The sequence below is a fragment of the Parasteatoda tepidariorum genome, chromosome 2 (assembly GCF_043381705.1).
Source record: "Parasteatoda tepidariorum isolate YZ-2023 chromosome 2, CAS_Ptep_4.0, whole genome shotgun sequence".
NCBI lineage: Eukaryota > Metazoa > Arthropoda > Arachnida > Araneae > Theridiidae > Parasteatoda > Parasteatoda tepidariorum.
In genome coordinates this window covers 93,864,458-93,881,077 of record NC_092205.1, presented here as the reverse complement: position 1 = coordinate 93,881,077, position 16,620 = coordinate 93,864,458, and positions in this window count along the sequence as shown.

Genomic DNA, 16,620 nt, shown 5'->3' with positions numbered 1-16,620 from the left:
TGGATTATTTCTGTAATTGTAAATAAAATCTAAAAAAAAAAAAAAGTCTAAAAGAAGTTGCTTTTTTTGGATAAATTCTGATTGGCAGAGCTGTGGCCGGGAAACTTCATCCCTTTAAGAGTCTATGGGTATCTGCAAGGACCGCATCATTTTCCCACTGAGAATGTATGCAAGAACCGCATCATTATCCCATTGAGAATGCATGCAAGAACCGCATCATTATCCCATTGAGAATGTATGCAAGAACCGCATCATTATCCCATTGAGAATGTATGGGTATTATCAAGAACCGCATCATTATCCCATTGAGAATAGATAAGTACTAGCAAGAACCGCATCATTATCCCATTGAGAATGCATGGGTATTATTAGCAAGAACCGTATCTTTAAGACAACAAGCATTCAGAAATCTTTTTTAGAGTAAAAAATACAGTTACTAACAGCTACTTTGTCTTAATTGCGATAAAGAGTCTATTTTAACTGCAGTATTTAGGCTTAACTTTAAGCACACGTCCCTTGATATTTGATATGAATTGTTCAATTTCAAGTGACTTCCCTCAATTTATGCATTTAGAATCATTGTCAAAAATTTATTCCAAAAGGTGCACCCATTAGGAGTTCAAAAATAAAGTTCACCGATGAACAAACTAAGAATTAAAACTACACCCATTTCATTTAAAGCCTTTGAATTAGGTACCTTGAAAAAAAATTAACTTTCTAATGAATAAAAATAATAGATTAATACTAGACAACAAAAAGCAATTGCATTTGATAATTAAAAAATGAATAGGAAAAAGAAATAAAACAGGAAGTTTTGAATTTCCATAGTAAACCCAATCTCCTGAACATATATCAGAATCTTTTCTCAATAAAAAACTAGATCATCAAAAGTTGCTTTAATTTCAAATTTTCATAGAAATCCCTCCTCTCTTGTAAACATCATCAGTTCCTCTTCTTTGTGAAACCAAACAAAGATTAGCAAAAGAAAAGCATCCGAAGTTAAATCTTGGCTATTTCTTTCTTTTTTATTCTTTTTTCTCAAGAAAGCACTTTTAAGTCATCTTTTTTCATCCTTTTGCAAGACGCGGCAGAGATCAACACTTCCTCTCGTTTCAGGGGCCTCCATTATTTATCTTAACTTCCTATTTCGTTGATTTTGAATGGAGACCAGCGCCATTAGTACACACTAGAAAGGAAGTAAATGGCTTTAGCAGCTACGCATGTATTACATTGTGTTCTAGTTGTGTACTAGTCTTTGAGCATTAACCTTGATGAGTGTTTTTTTCCCACCCTTAACTCCATTCCTTATTTATTTTTATTAGCTGAAATGTAGTTTTTCCCCGAATGTTTATTCGAAAGCATAAATTTAGATTTAGCAGGCTTAACGTTGATTAGGTTGAAGATTTTATATTCAAAAAAATTTTTCTTACAAAAAATTTTTCTTATCAATGGACGCTGTAATCATGGGCAAGTGGAGGCCGTTTTTCGATTCATATTGTAAACAGTACAATCCTTGGGCAAATGTTTGGCTGGTTTGAAATTGTTACCATAATCGTAAAATGACGAAATGATTGACGATGAAGTTAAGAGTAGCGTTTTTGAAAAGCATAACATTAGCTACGTTGGAGATTTTATATTCAAAAGGATTTTTCTCACAAATAGTTATTCTTATCAATGGACGCTGTAATCATGTACATGTGGAGGTCGCTCTTCGATTCATATTGTAAACAGTACAGTCCTTGGACAACTGTTTAGCTGGTTCGAAATTTTTACCATAATCGTAAAATGACGGAATGATTGACGATGAAGAAAAGAGTAGCATTTTTGAAAAGCATAACATTAACTACGTTGAAGATTTTATATTCAAAAGGATTTTTGTGACAAAAAATTATTCTTATCAGTGGACGCTGTAATCATGGACGTCACTCTTCGATTCCGCTTCGATTTATAATCTAAACAGTACAGTCCTTGGACAATTGTCTGGTTGGTTTAAAATAGATAATAAGCACTTTACCTATTGGGCTGTGTTAACGTGAAAAAGAGATCTCTTCTTTTTGTACACTTAACGTTTTTGTACACTTAACTCATAATGTTGTGGGAAGAGTAGATATCGACTATACTTATTTACTAGTAATATACTTATACACTAGTGAATTGGAATTGCATTTTTGTTGTGGTAAAAACACTATAATGTTATTTATTTATTTTTCTTCATAAATAAAAAGAATTCAAAGAAGTTACTGCAATAAAAAAATCAACAAATTAGTTGATATAATACGAAAAACAGTTTTTTAAAATTTTTTAATGATACGGAGACCGTCAATGCGCATACTACCTAGATAAATTGCGGAAAAATGCTTGATTTTAAATGATCACCCTAGTTAATCTTAGAATTATCTAAGCAATGCGCAAATTAACGGCTTTCGAAATTTAGAGGTAGCTTGCTCATAGTTTTATCGCTTGCAAGTTTCTCAGAGAAATCAAATATCTGTCTTTGAAACGTTAAATAATGATTTTCGAAATGCGACTTTGCCATAATTCTTTTTTTTTAGAATCTAAAATGAAGATAGATACAAATATTCATCTCCGAAATAGGAAACGACGACAACCTCTTCAGAGACGAAAAGAAATACACAGAAAAAGTCCATCAATATCCCTTTTTGATTTCCGGACACAGAACACAGCATTGAATGGGATACATTATGCGTCTAAATAAAAAGAAAGTAGTAGATAAGAAAGAAGAAGAAAAAAAATGAAGATACATCCCTGATTAATGTCGCCAGCTGGGTGTTTCCTATACCTTCCATGAACAATGAGAGAACATACTAAGAAGACATTTGGCGATATTTTTATCTCTTTATTTTTTTTCTTCTCTTCCTACTACCATCAAGTGCATTGATGAAGAGTCCGATAGTTCTGATGTTTTTGTGAATAATTTATAACAGATACAAAGGTTGGCAACACACAGCAAAGAAGTGAGGAATGGAATTATGACTTTAGCGTGGAAGGTTAGTTGAAAGAAAGGCGGAAATTTCGGGAAAAGTTTTGGGGTGAAGATAAATTGTGTTTACTTTGGAGGGAAGTGAGGATTGAGAAGACTTTCTTAGTTTTTAGCTGAATAGAGTTTTCTTGATTGCTTGGGTGTGACTAGAAGAAAGGAAAGAAGAAAAAATGGAAGCGCCATTTATATTTTCGTCTCGTTTTAAAGTGTTTCTGATTGCATATTTATATCCTTCACGGGGAATTTATAAAAGTAATACATATATTTGTATGAAATAAACTTTTTCGAAAGATGGAAAGGTTTTATTTTTTGTTTTAATTAATGTTGGCGGTTGCTGTAATGTTTTACTCTATGGTGCGTAGCGTTTTTAAAAAGTGCTTAAAGGTGCTTTTTTTCGATTTTCGCATTTGAAAAGCCATTAAAGGTGCTTTTGTCATTGGGTGTTTTTAAAAAGTACTTGTTGTTGATGTATGCCATTAAGGCAGAGGGCGTGCGATTGTTCTTGTTTTCCAGTGGCGCCATCTATGGCCAAGAATTCGACTTCCGCCGGACCCGTACGTCACTCCCGTTTATAGGGTGGACCATTCATCCACAGATCGTAATTCTTGACCTGAATCAGAGAACGATCAATCTCCAATTCACTACCCCCAGAGGTTTTGATTTGTTATGGAGGACTTTGAGACTCGACAGATTTAACGTGCATCAGTCACCATTTACTACACGGGGAGTCTTCGGCGAACCCACGACCACTTGGACATGAGCCCATTGCCCTACTAACCAGGCTATCCCGGCCCTAAAAAGTGCTTAATTTTCCAATTTCGAAAATGAGATTTTTTTTTCTTTACCATGTCGATTTTCGGCACGTATTATTCAAAAGCATGCTTTTCACATTGTTCTATTAAACGTTTCCCCAATTCATTCAATCACAATCTATTTCGGCGTACCATCGGTCCATAGCTTATTTTCATAAGCTATGGACCGATGGTACGCCGATCATTTTACATGTTTGAAATACTTGCGGGTTCGCATGTGCGTCTACTGAGCTGGGTTCGGTGAGATTATTGCACTTTCATCTGCATTTTGCAAGATATTCTCAATTTCAGGCTTCATTTTCCAGCCTCTGATATCAAACCGAAAAATCTCTTGATCATTTTATAATGACTAATATAATCAAGAAAAGAGTTCTTTGTCAGAAACTTGTTGTCTTATCGTGATCATGTAAAGTCGTTGAAAATTATTTTGCGTTTTGTTAAATATAAATAGTGCTTAAAAATATTTTTTAAGTGCTTGAAAAATACTTAAAAGGTGCTTATTTTTTGTTGAAAAATTTGGCTGCACACCCTGTACTATTTGTATGATATTTATTAAAAAGATGTATTACAACTAAAGTGTAGAAATCAGTTATTTTACAGATTATCTAGCAAATGTGCAGATTTACTGCAATAATCAACTTAAATGCAAAAAAATTATTTCACTTCTCAAATTACCTAGGTAATCTGCATACCTTGATAAATCTGCACTTCACCTATTAGGCACTCTTTAAAGTGGAAATAAGATCTTGATTGGAATTACAGAAACGTTTTTGAGCCCTTTAAAGTAACAATGGTATTGACTTATTTTTCTTTATTTATAAAAAAATCAAGTTACTGCAATCAACACATTAGTTGATAGAATCAATCATCAATCACTTTAAATATGTCGCATCGAAGAATCAAACGGTTTAAAATGCTACAATAATTAAGAAAATTAACGTATTATTATATATTTACTTTTCAATGTCTTCAGAATCAACTCAACAAAACAATCAACTCAATTAAACAATCAACAAATTACTAGAAAAACAAACTTTTGAACTTTAACGATGCGGAAACCGTAAATGCGTATTTACTTAGGTAAATTGCGGAAAATCCCAGTTAATCTCCAGATTAACTGTGTATTATTATTTTTATATTAACATTTTAGCGACTTTCGAGCCTCAACGGTAAAATATATATATATATTATAAGAAGACAAACATTATTTTAATAAGTTTTTATCTGCTCGCTTTTATGTCTATGATGCAATTAAAATGGGCTACCTGACCACTTTCCAACTAGTTAGAGGAATCGAATCTCACCAGATGAAATTCATTTTTAATTTTTGGAAACTGGTCGTAACATATTTGTAACACTTAAGTAACGTTTGGCAAATAAATTAATTGTAAGTTGTATCCAGGCACCAAAAGAAAAATTTGGTAGCACTTTCTTAATTTTTGGAAACTGGTAGTAACATATTTGTCACAGTAAAGTAACGCTTGACAAATAAATTGTAAGTTGTATCCAGGCACCAAAATAAAAATTTGGTAACACTTTCTTAATTTTTGGAAACTGGTAGTAACATATTTGTCACAGTAAAGTAACGTTTGGCAAATAAATTGTAAGTTGTATCCAGGCACCAAGTAAGAAAAAATTTGGTAGCACTTTTTTAATTTTAAGAAACTGGTAGTAACACATTTGTCACAGTAAAGTAACGTTTGGCAAATAAATTGTAAGTTGTATCCAGGCACCAAAAGAAAAATTTGGTAGCACTTTTTTAATTTTTGGAAACTGGTAGTAACATATTTGTCACAGTGAAGTAACGTTTGGCAAATAAATTGTAAGTTGTACCCAGGCACCAAAAGAAAAATTTGGTAGCACTTTCTTAATTTTTGGAAACTGGTAGTAACACATTTGTCACAGTAAAGTAACGTTTGACAAATAAATTGTAAGTTGTATCCAGGCACCGAAGAAGAAAAAATTTGGTAGCAATTTTTAAATTTTTGGAAACTGGTAGTAACACATTTGTCACAGTAAAGTAACGTTTGACAAATAAATTGTAAGTTGTATCCAGGCACCGAAAAAGAAAAAATTTGGTAGCAATTTTTTAATTTTTGGAAACTGGTAGTAATACATTTGTCACAGTAAAGTAACTTTTGACAAATAAATTGTAAGTTGTACCCACCCAGACACCAAAAAAGAAAAAATTTGGTAGCAATTTCTTAATTTTTGTAAACTGGTAGGAACATATTTGTCACAGTAAAGTAACGTTTGACAAATAAATTGTAAGTTGTATCCAGGCACCAAGTAAGAAAAAATTTGGTAGCACTTTTTTAATTTTTGGAAACTGGTAGTAACATATTTGAATCAGTTTAGTAACTTTAGTAAAATATTTTGTGGGTTGAATTTTGGCCAAAAAGAAGAAGTTGGAAGCACATTTTTACATTTTTTAAAACTGGTTGGAGCACATTTGTCACAGTAACATTTGTTTATTACTTTGTAAGTTGTACCAAATCTAATTTTAACATGTTTTTCTCAGTAAACATAAAACAGAAGCGGACATTAGCCTGAAAACTGAAATTAAATTTTAGAATAAAATCAGATATTTCTCAAATGTCATTCTGAGAAAATAGTGCAACATAGGATAACCATATTTACAAAATGGAAGAGAGAAAGTTTCGAAGGGAAAAAGCACTAAAATAAATCGTAAACAGAAGATCTCATATCTAAAGAGATTTTAGAAAGAGAAAAATGTTGTAAAAGAGGGGGTACCCTCTTAAAATCTTTATCGAACATAACTAGAAGGAGAAATTCGAAACGATTCAAGTAGAAACCTTTTATCGGAATTGCTCCAGGTATTCTAGATCCCCTATCGTCTGTTTCACATCCATTTTCGAACGTTGCCATTAATGAAGAAGTAACTTAATCGTCATGTTCTGAAGTATCTGAAATTTTCGTCAAATAAATTCGAATTCTTTAATGGAATGTTATTTAATACTGTGCCATTCTAATCGCTTCGATTTTTGTCTGAGTTGAAATAATGAAGCATGCTTGATTTAAGTTATATTGGAACAGGTATAAGAAACTTCAACAAATTGTTTGATAATTAGGTAAATTTGTTCCACTTTGATAAGCTTATATTTTATTCCCACTAAAATTTCTGGTTTTTATTTATCTACATTTGTATACCTGTATTCTGTAGAATTTTTTAATCGCTCTGATTTATGCATTAAATATAAATATAAACATGGTTTAATCCGTGCTATAATAGACAAACCTAAGAAATGTTTACGAAATGTTTGCTAATTAGATATCTTGTTACATTTTGTTAAGTTTACATCTGTAATTTGTAATTTTTGTTTATCTATATTCTGTAAGATTTCAATTACGCCATTTATGCCTGAATTGAAATAATAAAGCATGCTTGATCTGTGTTATTAAGCTCAAATCTAATAAATTATAATCAATAATTATTTTAATTTGTGCCAATCTGTTCACCTTACATTTTCACCTATAATTTCTAATTTTTGTTTATTAATACTTTGTAGCATTTTAATCCTTCCGTTTCATGCACAAATTGAAATTAGACAGCATGTTTGATCTGTGTTATAGTGAAAATATCTATGAAATATTAACAACTGTAACTGCTATAGTAAATTTGTTTAAATTTCATGAATGATATTTGTAAAGAAAACCCCCACAAAAGCACGTGGACATTCATTTTGAGATTTATTTTATAAAAGTAATGTTTAGATTTAATTGAATCTATGAAGCACCTTGTTAAATCTATGAAAGTTTATAGCAATTAAAAATATGAAAATTAAGCATGAATTCTTGCTTACAAGCATATAAAGTTTTGCATCAGGTTAACATATCTTATCATATACAACGTATTTGTATCAAGTTAACATCTTTTGTCAGAACCACAAGTCTTGCCCATTGAAGTAGCTTACATGCCTTGGCATATTACTAAAGAGAAAATTAAAATTAGCTGCGCAAACTATAGTAATTGTGTTGTCGATATTGTTGCCCTTTTTTTGTCGATTTTAGCATATTTCACATATGGTAACCCCAGAAGCTAAGACTACCTAATTGAGCTGCAACAAAATGTAAGGAGTCGTGGTGGCTCAGGGGGTAGAGAGTTCGCCTACCAATGAGATGAACCGGGTTCTAATCTTTAATGGATGGTCGATAAGAATTCCACACCCGGCTCGCACCAAACTGACGTAAAATATCCTCAGTGGTAGACAGATCATGGGTTAGAGTCCCCTTGCTGCCAGACTAACTGTGGGAGGTTTTCGTGATTTTCCTCTCCATGTAACTCAAATATGGGTTAGTTCCATCAGAACGACCTCCAATAAGACAAAAATTTCCAATACTTGATCCAGAAGCTCCCTTGTCTTCTGAATGGGGTTCAAAATTATAAGGCTATGGCGTTGAACATTAGTAGTCGTAAACCCAATAAGCTTTCGGATTTTGCGTGAACTCAAACTCAACAAGATAAATAGTGCTTAATTCTGTTTGCATTTTTTTTAAAATTTTGGTTTAATTTGTTCTGCATGTCTAAACTAAACTATGCTTCTAGAATAATAACCTGAATAATTAACCGTTTTTGTGACGATCTATAAAAAGTATTGAATTATAAAATTTAAACAGCGTAAGCATCTAAATAATCAACGATTTTCAGTTTACAAATTTGAAAAATGCTAGCATGAAAGGCTTAACATTTTATTCCAATATGCTTTCTTTTATTTTATTTTATAACAGTCATTGAACAGCAGACCCAGTTCTGAATTTACCACCACCAATGTTCAACTCCGTACCCTTGTTATTTTGAACCCAATCCAGAAGACAAGGGAACTCCTGGATCAAGTATTGTTATAAAGTTTTCCTTCGAGGAGGACTTTTTCATGAAACTAACCCACATTTGCGTTACATGGAGTGAAAAACAAAGAAAACCTACCACGGTTAGCTCGATGGTGAGGGGACTCTAACCCATGATTCGTCTACCACAGAGAATATTTTACGTCAGCATTGCAGTCGCTGCAAACCGGGTATTGAATTCGTATTGACCACTAAGTTGCGCAATGGGGGAAAGTACCCCTTAGGAAAATTTGCAATAGAGACGCCTATGGTAATCTATGGCAACCTATGGTTACCATAGAGATTTGTATGGCAGGATACCATACACCTATGGTAACCATAGAGATCTGTATGGTATTTATATGGCATAACACCATAGACCTATGGTAACCATGGAAATTTGTATAGCATTTTTGTATGGCAAGACACCATAGGTCTATGGGAACCATAGAAATTTGTATGGCAGTATACCATAGGCCTATGGTTACCATAGAGATCTGTATGGTTTTTATATGGCACGAAACCATAGGCTTATGGGAGCCATGGAAATTTGTATGGCAGAATACCATAGGCCTATGGTAACCATAAAGATTCCAATAAATTGATTTTATTTTTACCGTTTTATCAGTAAATTGTCCCACTGAGAAAGGTTTAATATTAATTTAAAATCCGTAAATCGCAACTTTGAGAAGAAAAAAAAAACAAGAAAAAAAACAAAACAAGAATTGAAGTAATATATTAAGGGAGGAGATTATCCCAATAATCGAAAATTGTAAACTTTTTTATTTAATGACTTAAAAGCGTATTCTGTAACTATTCTACGTTAAAAAAAACGTTAAAAAATAAGCTTTTGACGTTATTGCGATTTAAAAAATAACTAGGCTTCTAAAAGAACGATTCCATTTCAAAGGGCAAGAGAAGAAAAAAAAGAAATAAATATTTTTTTTTTTTTGATTGAGAGTGAAAATTGAAGCGAAACGACAATGCTCGAAAAATATAGCTTGCTTTTCTTATTTTTCCTCTCTTCTCAGAAAGAATTCTTTTCCTTTGATGAAAGAAGAAAAAAAAGAAATGTTCAACCCTTTTGAATTCCTCAGAAAATGTTTTCGATCTATTTACCTTCTTATCAAACAATTCTGTGACAGATGACGTTCGATTTCGACATACCAATGAGAATATTTCGGTTTGAGCTTTTTGAAAAGCTATTCTGCGAGCATTATTGGCCGAAATTTGTGTTGGACACTTTAAGGCAAGTCATCTCTTGGTCATTATAGGGTTGTTATTTTGAAGTACATACTGTAAAGTGCGCATAAAAATAAACGGAACACCCAGAATAACTTTTGATCTTATGATCGGATTTTTACGAACTAGGGCTCAATCTTTTGAGGGTGCGACCTCAAATAAGATAGTTAATTTGTTAAGTTACGAAATCAGACACAAAAACTTACTTTCTCTGAATAAACACGCATCTTTTTTCGACGAATTCACTTTTTTCCCCCCAAAATGTAATGATTACAAATATAATGTTGAACTGTAGGGTATAAAATTTTTTTTACATTATTTTAAAGAATGTAATTTTGCGTGACAAAATAAAAAATTTGTAAAAAGTAGGTGGAATCGAATTTTAAAATGGACCTGAGAAAACAAATTTTAAAAATGAGATTTGTTCAAAGTTCGATTTCTCAGAAATTACTCAACCGATTTCGCCCAATTTTGGATTTTGCCACCTAAAATTTTTTTCGTTAAAATGATATAAAAATTGTATCATTTACATCATTTTAACGAACAAATTATTCTAAACTTCTTAACTATTATTAAATAAAATAATAAAAAACACTAAATACTTATTAAACATTTTTATTTTTTGCATCCTCGGATAAACGAATTTTATAATTATCGCTTAAAAAGTTCTCGAGGTATGGCGAAATACATCAAAGTAAAACACCCNATGTTGCCCCCTAAAATTATTCCTCATAAGGCATACATCCCACTAGTTTATTTCAAAATTGGAGAGTCACACTTCCCTAGTTTCCCTTGTCAGACGATTTTTTAGGTTACGAAATCAGACACAAAAGCATACATTTTCTGAATAACTATACCTTCTTTCGACGGAGTATGATTTCTAACAAACAAGATTATAGACTGGTCATAAGGATTATGAAGTTATGTAAACAATATCGCGATTATTAAATATCGAACAGTAATACCGCGATCATTATTGATAACTATGTTACGGTGAATGGCCGACATCAAGAGAATGTCGACTTTCACCGATGAATGTCAACAATCACATTGTCGCTTTGGTGAATATCCGAAATATCTGTTATATCCGATTTCATATTAATTTAATCGTTGATATTGTTATATTTATTCAATATTTTAATATCTGCTGAGGATAGATTAGGAAAAACATCAGTGTTTGGAGTACCGGTTAAATGCATACTGGGCAGTAACACATAACTTTAAAAAACATTAATGTAGGTCATACCGGGCAAATGTATACCGAGCAGTGGCACTGAATCTTAAAAAAACATTATAGGACATACCGGGCAAACGTATACCGGGCAATGGCACTTAACTAGACCTAGTATATCTTGCGGACATTTACCAAAGCAACCATATGTGATTGTGAACATTCACCGGTGGAAGTCAACAACCACTGATTTCTGTCATTTACAGTAACAACTATATATAATGATAACTATACTGATAACCATTTCGGGGGGGGGTTAACGAGCATATTTACTATAAGAAATATATATAAAAATCGGTTAAATTTGAAATTATTACGATAAATTGTTAAGTATTGATATTTAAAACAATATATCCAAATATTAATATTCGTACTTAATAGTTATAAAGACTAATGTTCTTGTTGGCAACAACTCGGTAACGTACCGACCGATAAAACCATTAAATCCCCTATTTTTTTTAAAAAACTAAAAAAAGAATTATTTTATTTTTTATTTTATTCACATCATTTTAAAGTTTCTATATAATCGTCAGATTCGGTCTATGACTGTTTCCCCATGTCATATGACACGGTATAAGCTGTCATGGTTGAAAGTTATCTTCTCAGTTGTGGCGTGGAAGCTTGGAATGAGGGGTACCAGCTCAGATGCTAACCACGTCTTCTCACTTTGGTCAAAATTACGTGACATTTTTACCTATGTGTTCAAGACAGAGCCCTCAAAAACTGGGTTAACTGCTCCTATGTCATACCAGCTCCCCGCCTTATCCTTAATCTCTCCATCTAGTTAAAATCATCTAGTTAAAAAGCTAAATCACCATCTAGCCTGACTGTTTTTTAAAAATGAGATGAAAGATGATAACCACTTAATAAAACATTTTATTTAAAGAATGTCAATCTCTAAAGTTCTGCAAAACATTGTTTTAAATGGTGGTTGTCGATCTTCTTTCTTTAGTTAAGTTATTCGATGCTGGATTAAATTTCACAAAAGATGCGTAAGTATGATAGATTTAGAATAATACATATTTATCAATCATACTGTATTTTATTTTATAACCGTCGTTGAATAGCCGACCCAATTTTATGGGTTTACGACTACTAATGTTCAACTCCGTAGCCTTGTAATTTTGAACCCAATCCAGAAGACAAAGGAACTCCTGGATCGAGTATTGGGAGAATTTTGCCTTCGTGGAGGACTTTTTGAGGGAGCTAACCAGCATTTGCGTTACAAGGAGAGGAAGACCACGAGAACATCCTACGGTTAGCACAACGGCAAGGGGACTCTAACCCATGATCCGTCTACCACTGAGGGTATTTCACGCCAGCACTGTGGTCCGTGCAAGCTGGATGCGAAATGGGATTCGAACCCGGTTAGCCGCATTGGAAGGCGAAAATCATATTTATCAATATTCAGGATCCGCGCTAAGAATTTCAAAGTATAAACCAGTAAATTTGCCAAATATTAAAAGTATTCGCCAATTTTTATACGCCTACGACGAATGCAAATCTTAACAATTTTTATAAATATTTTTCTTTCCAGTGGAAAAAATCATTCTCCAAAACACAATTTTATTCTTCAAATTTTCGATTTTATCTCATTTGGCGAAAGCTTGGCGCTGGCTCTGAATATATATTTCAATAATTAAGCAGTTAAGGCTTAAATGAAGATACTGGTTTTGTAAAAGATACATTTATATTTGCAATGTTCACATGAAATGTTGTTTTAAATCACTGCAAAGAGCACTTAGTTTGAGCAAAAGAAATAATTTGGTAAACTATGAAATGGTGTAAATGTTACAGAAAATAAGCAGATTTAGTTCAAATCGAAGACTTTTAATTTGTGTTCACACTCCTAGAAGAATCTTTCCAGAAATATATGTTTCTCGATATAATGGTTATTTTATTTAATAAAAAAATTAATTAATTAAAAAATTGAAACGATTCTGATTGTAAAATGAAAATCCATTTCAGCTGAGTAAATTGTAATATTTTGTTCCGTTGGGATTTTTGCTGCTTGTAAAAATAAAAATATTTTTGAGCAAAATTATGAAGCTAGTACGTGAAAGTANGCACTGTGGTCCGTGCAAGCTGGATGCGGAATGGGATTCGAACCCGGTTAGCCGCATTGGAAGGCGAAAATCATATTTATCAATATTCAGGACCCGCGCTAAGAATTTAAAAGTATAAACCAGTAAGTTTGCCAAATATTAAAAGTATTCGCCAATTTTTATACGCCTACGACGAATGCAAATCTTAACAATTTTTATAAATATTTTTCTTTCCAGTGGAAAAAATCATTCTCCAAAACACAATTTTATTCTCCAAATTTTCGATTTTATCTCATTTGGCGGTGTGGCGAAAGCTTAGAGCGGGCCCTGAATATATATATTTCAATAATTACGCAATTAAAGCTTAAATGAAGATACTAGTTTTGTAAAAGATACATTTATATTTTCTTGAATCAAATTCTTTTGACATCTGCAATGTTTACATGAAATGTTGTTTTAAATCACTGCAAAGAGCACTTAGTTTGCGCAAAAGAAATAATTTGGTAAGCTATGAAATGGTGTAAATATTATAGAAAATAAGCAGATTTAGTTCAAAACGGAGACTTATTATTTGTGTTCACACCCCTAGAAGAATCTTTCCAGAAATATATGTTTCTTGATATAATGATTATTTTATTTAACAAAAAAATTAATTAAAAAATTGAAACGATTCCGATTGAAAAATTAAAATCCATTTGATCTGAGTAAATTTAATATTTTGTTCCATTGGGATTTTCGCTGTTTGTAAAAATAAAAATATTTTTCAACAAAATTATGAAGCTTTATGAACTTTCAAATAGCAAAAGAACTTTAATAATTATTTAATGAATTATATGTTTCATCATTTTATCAATTCTATTTCAAATTGAAATGTTCGAAATGCATGATAAAATAGTTAAATTACATAATTATTTATGCGAGTCTGCATGATTTTTCAAATAAAAAACTTTGTGAATTTATTGAATGATTTATGTGAAATATAACTTTAAAAACTACACTTAATAAAAAATAAATTGACATTTCTTTAATTTATTAGTGATAAGCTCTAAATTGACAAGATGAAAGAAAATCAAATTTCAGAAGTCAGCAAACAAAATGTAATAACTTCTTAAATTTTTTAAATTTAAACATGCGTCTTGCAAATTATCTTTTATATACAAAGTTTATGAATAAGTAAATTCCTTATATTTTAATTTATTTCGAATTTAACTTTGAATGAATTTTTAAATCCGCTTTCGGTAACATATAAGATTTTTTCAAGTTTTGAATCAAACTGAGATTTGCATTCAAAATTATCTAAAATTTTATTAATTCAATAATTTAAAATGAATACACGTTTTCTAAAAAAAATATTGTTGATATTAAAGTTTCACTGTATAAAATGTCGCGCAGATTTTCCTTTGAAATATAAATAATTAAATTTGCTACATTTTCGCAACATTATTTTCGAATACGGAAAAATATTTGATTTAATTTAGCAGAAAGGTATATGACATTGAGTTTAGCTCCACGGAACGACAACATATTTCATTTTTCGCTGAGCTAATGAAGATATTAATATTTTAAAAGGATCTGGATTAGGTTTCTGTTTTCGGTAATATTTTATTCTCTCAGCTCTTTGAATCTGGAGCGTATTTAATTACGATGGCGCAGACTGCATTTATATGAATAATTTATTATATATTATTTAATAGAATAATTTATAATAGAATAATTTATTATATATAATATACCTTTTATTATNGTATATATCATCGAGTTTAGCTCCACGGAACGACAACATATTTCATTTTTCGCTGAGCTAATGAAGATATTAATATTTTAAAAGGATCTGGATTAGGTTTCTGTTTTCGGTAATATTTTATTCTCTCAGTTCTTTGAATCTGGAGCGTATTTAATTACGATGGCGCAGTATTTTCTGACTGCATTTATATGAATAATATATAATAAAAGGAGAAACATTGAAATGGCGCATATTTCATCTTACAACGTAAACTAATCAACGCGGCGATTCTGTGAAGAAAAAAAAACATTAAAGATGATTTTTTTTTGTTGCGAAAATTACATAAGAATAACTTTACATAAGAATTTTGCTTTGCATCTGAGAGACTTAAATTATGTTTCTAGAAATGAAATAGGAAAACATTAGAAATGGCTGGTATTTTCTGAGATAAATAATTCGCCTCTGCATCTACTTTTCAGAGTGACATGCAACTAACTTATTTTAACTATTTAATTGTTGATTTTATTTCGTTAATCACGAAATATGAGAATAATACTGCGAAGCATTTTTGGTGTAAAAGTGGAACCTGGTTTAGAAGATCAAACACGGAACTATACAAAGCATATAAAGAACCAGATGTCATTAAATTTATCAAAATTCAAAGGATTAAATGGGCAGGCCACATTATAAGAATGGAGGATAGCAGGACAACCAAAAAAGTTTTCNAGGTACAAGAAAAAGAGGACGGCCAAACCTAAGATCTTTAGACTGCCTTGAAAAGGACCAACAAGTTTTAAGGATTATAAACTGGAGAACTTTGGCTAAGGGAAGAATGTCTTGGCATAGGTTTGTTGAGAAGGCCAAGGCCCATCTTGGGCTGTCGTGCCAATGAGAAGAAGAATCACGAAATATGAGGTGCACTATTTCTTGACTGCGCTTATATGAATAATACAGGGGTTGGACAAAATTACGGAAACACTTCTGTACAAATACATTTTTTTTAATATAACCGTCGTTGAACAGCCGACCCAATTTTTGGGTTTACGACTACTAATGTTCAACTCCGTAGCCGTGTAATTTTGAACCCAATCCAGAAAACAAGGGAACTCCTGGATGAAGTATTGCGAGAAATTTTGCCTTTGTGGAGGACTTTATTGATGGAACTAACCCGCATTTGCGTTACATGAAGAGAAAGACCACGAAAACCTCCCATAGTTAGCCTAACGGCAAGGCGACTCTAACCCATGATCCGCCTACCACTGAGGATATTTCACGTCAGCACTGTCATCGGTGCAAGCCGGATGCGGATTCGTATCGACCCCAGCCATCGCAGGGATTCGAACCCGGTTCATCTCATTGAAAGGCGAACGCTGTGTCCCCTGCGAAATACTTAGAGAATTATTTTGTAATTTAAGATGTGATTAGATCATGTAATTTTACATACTTGTAATTTTAAAATGAACATCTGTGACTGGAAATATTGATTCATTGAAAACAATATTAGTTTACGTCAACTTGGCATTAGTATTAATGCGTAATTGATGTAGATATTTATCTGTCTTCTGGCTATTTCGATCGCGCGTGTTATTATACATTTGGATGTCAACTAATCACTGATTCGAGGTAATTACTAATTGAGTTAAATTCAACCCTTAGAGCTGAAATAGGGTTTCGGGCTGATACCCTTTTTTTAACTCTAGTCTCTAACTCTAGTATTTTTT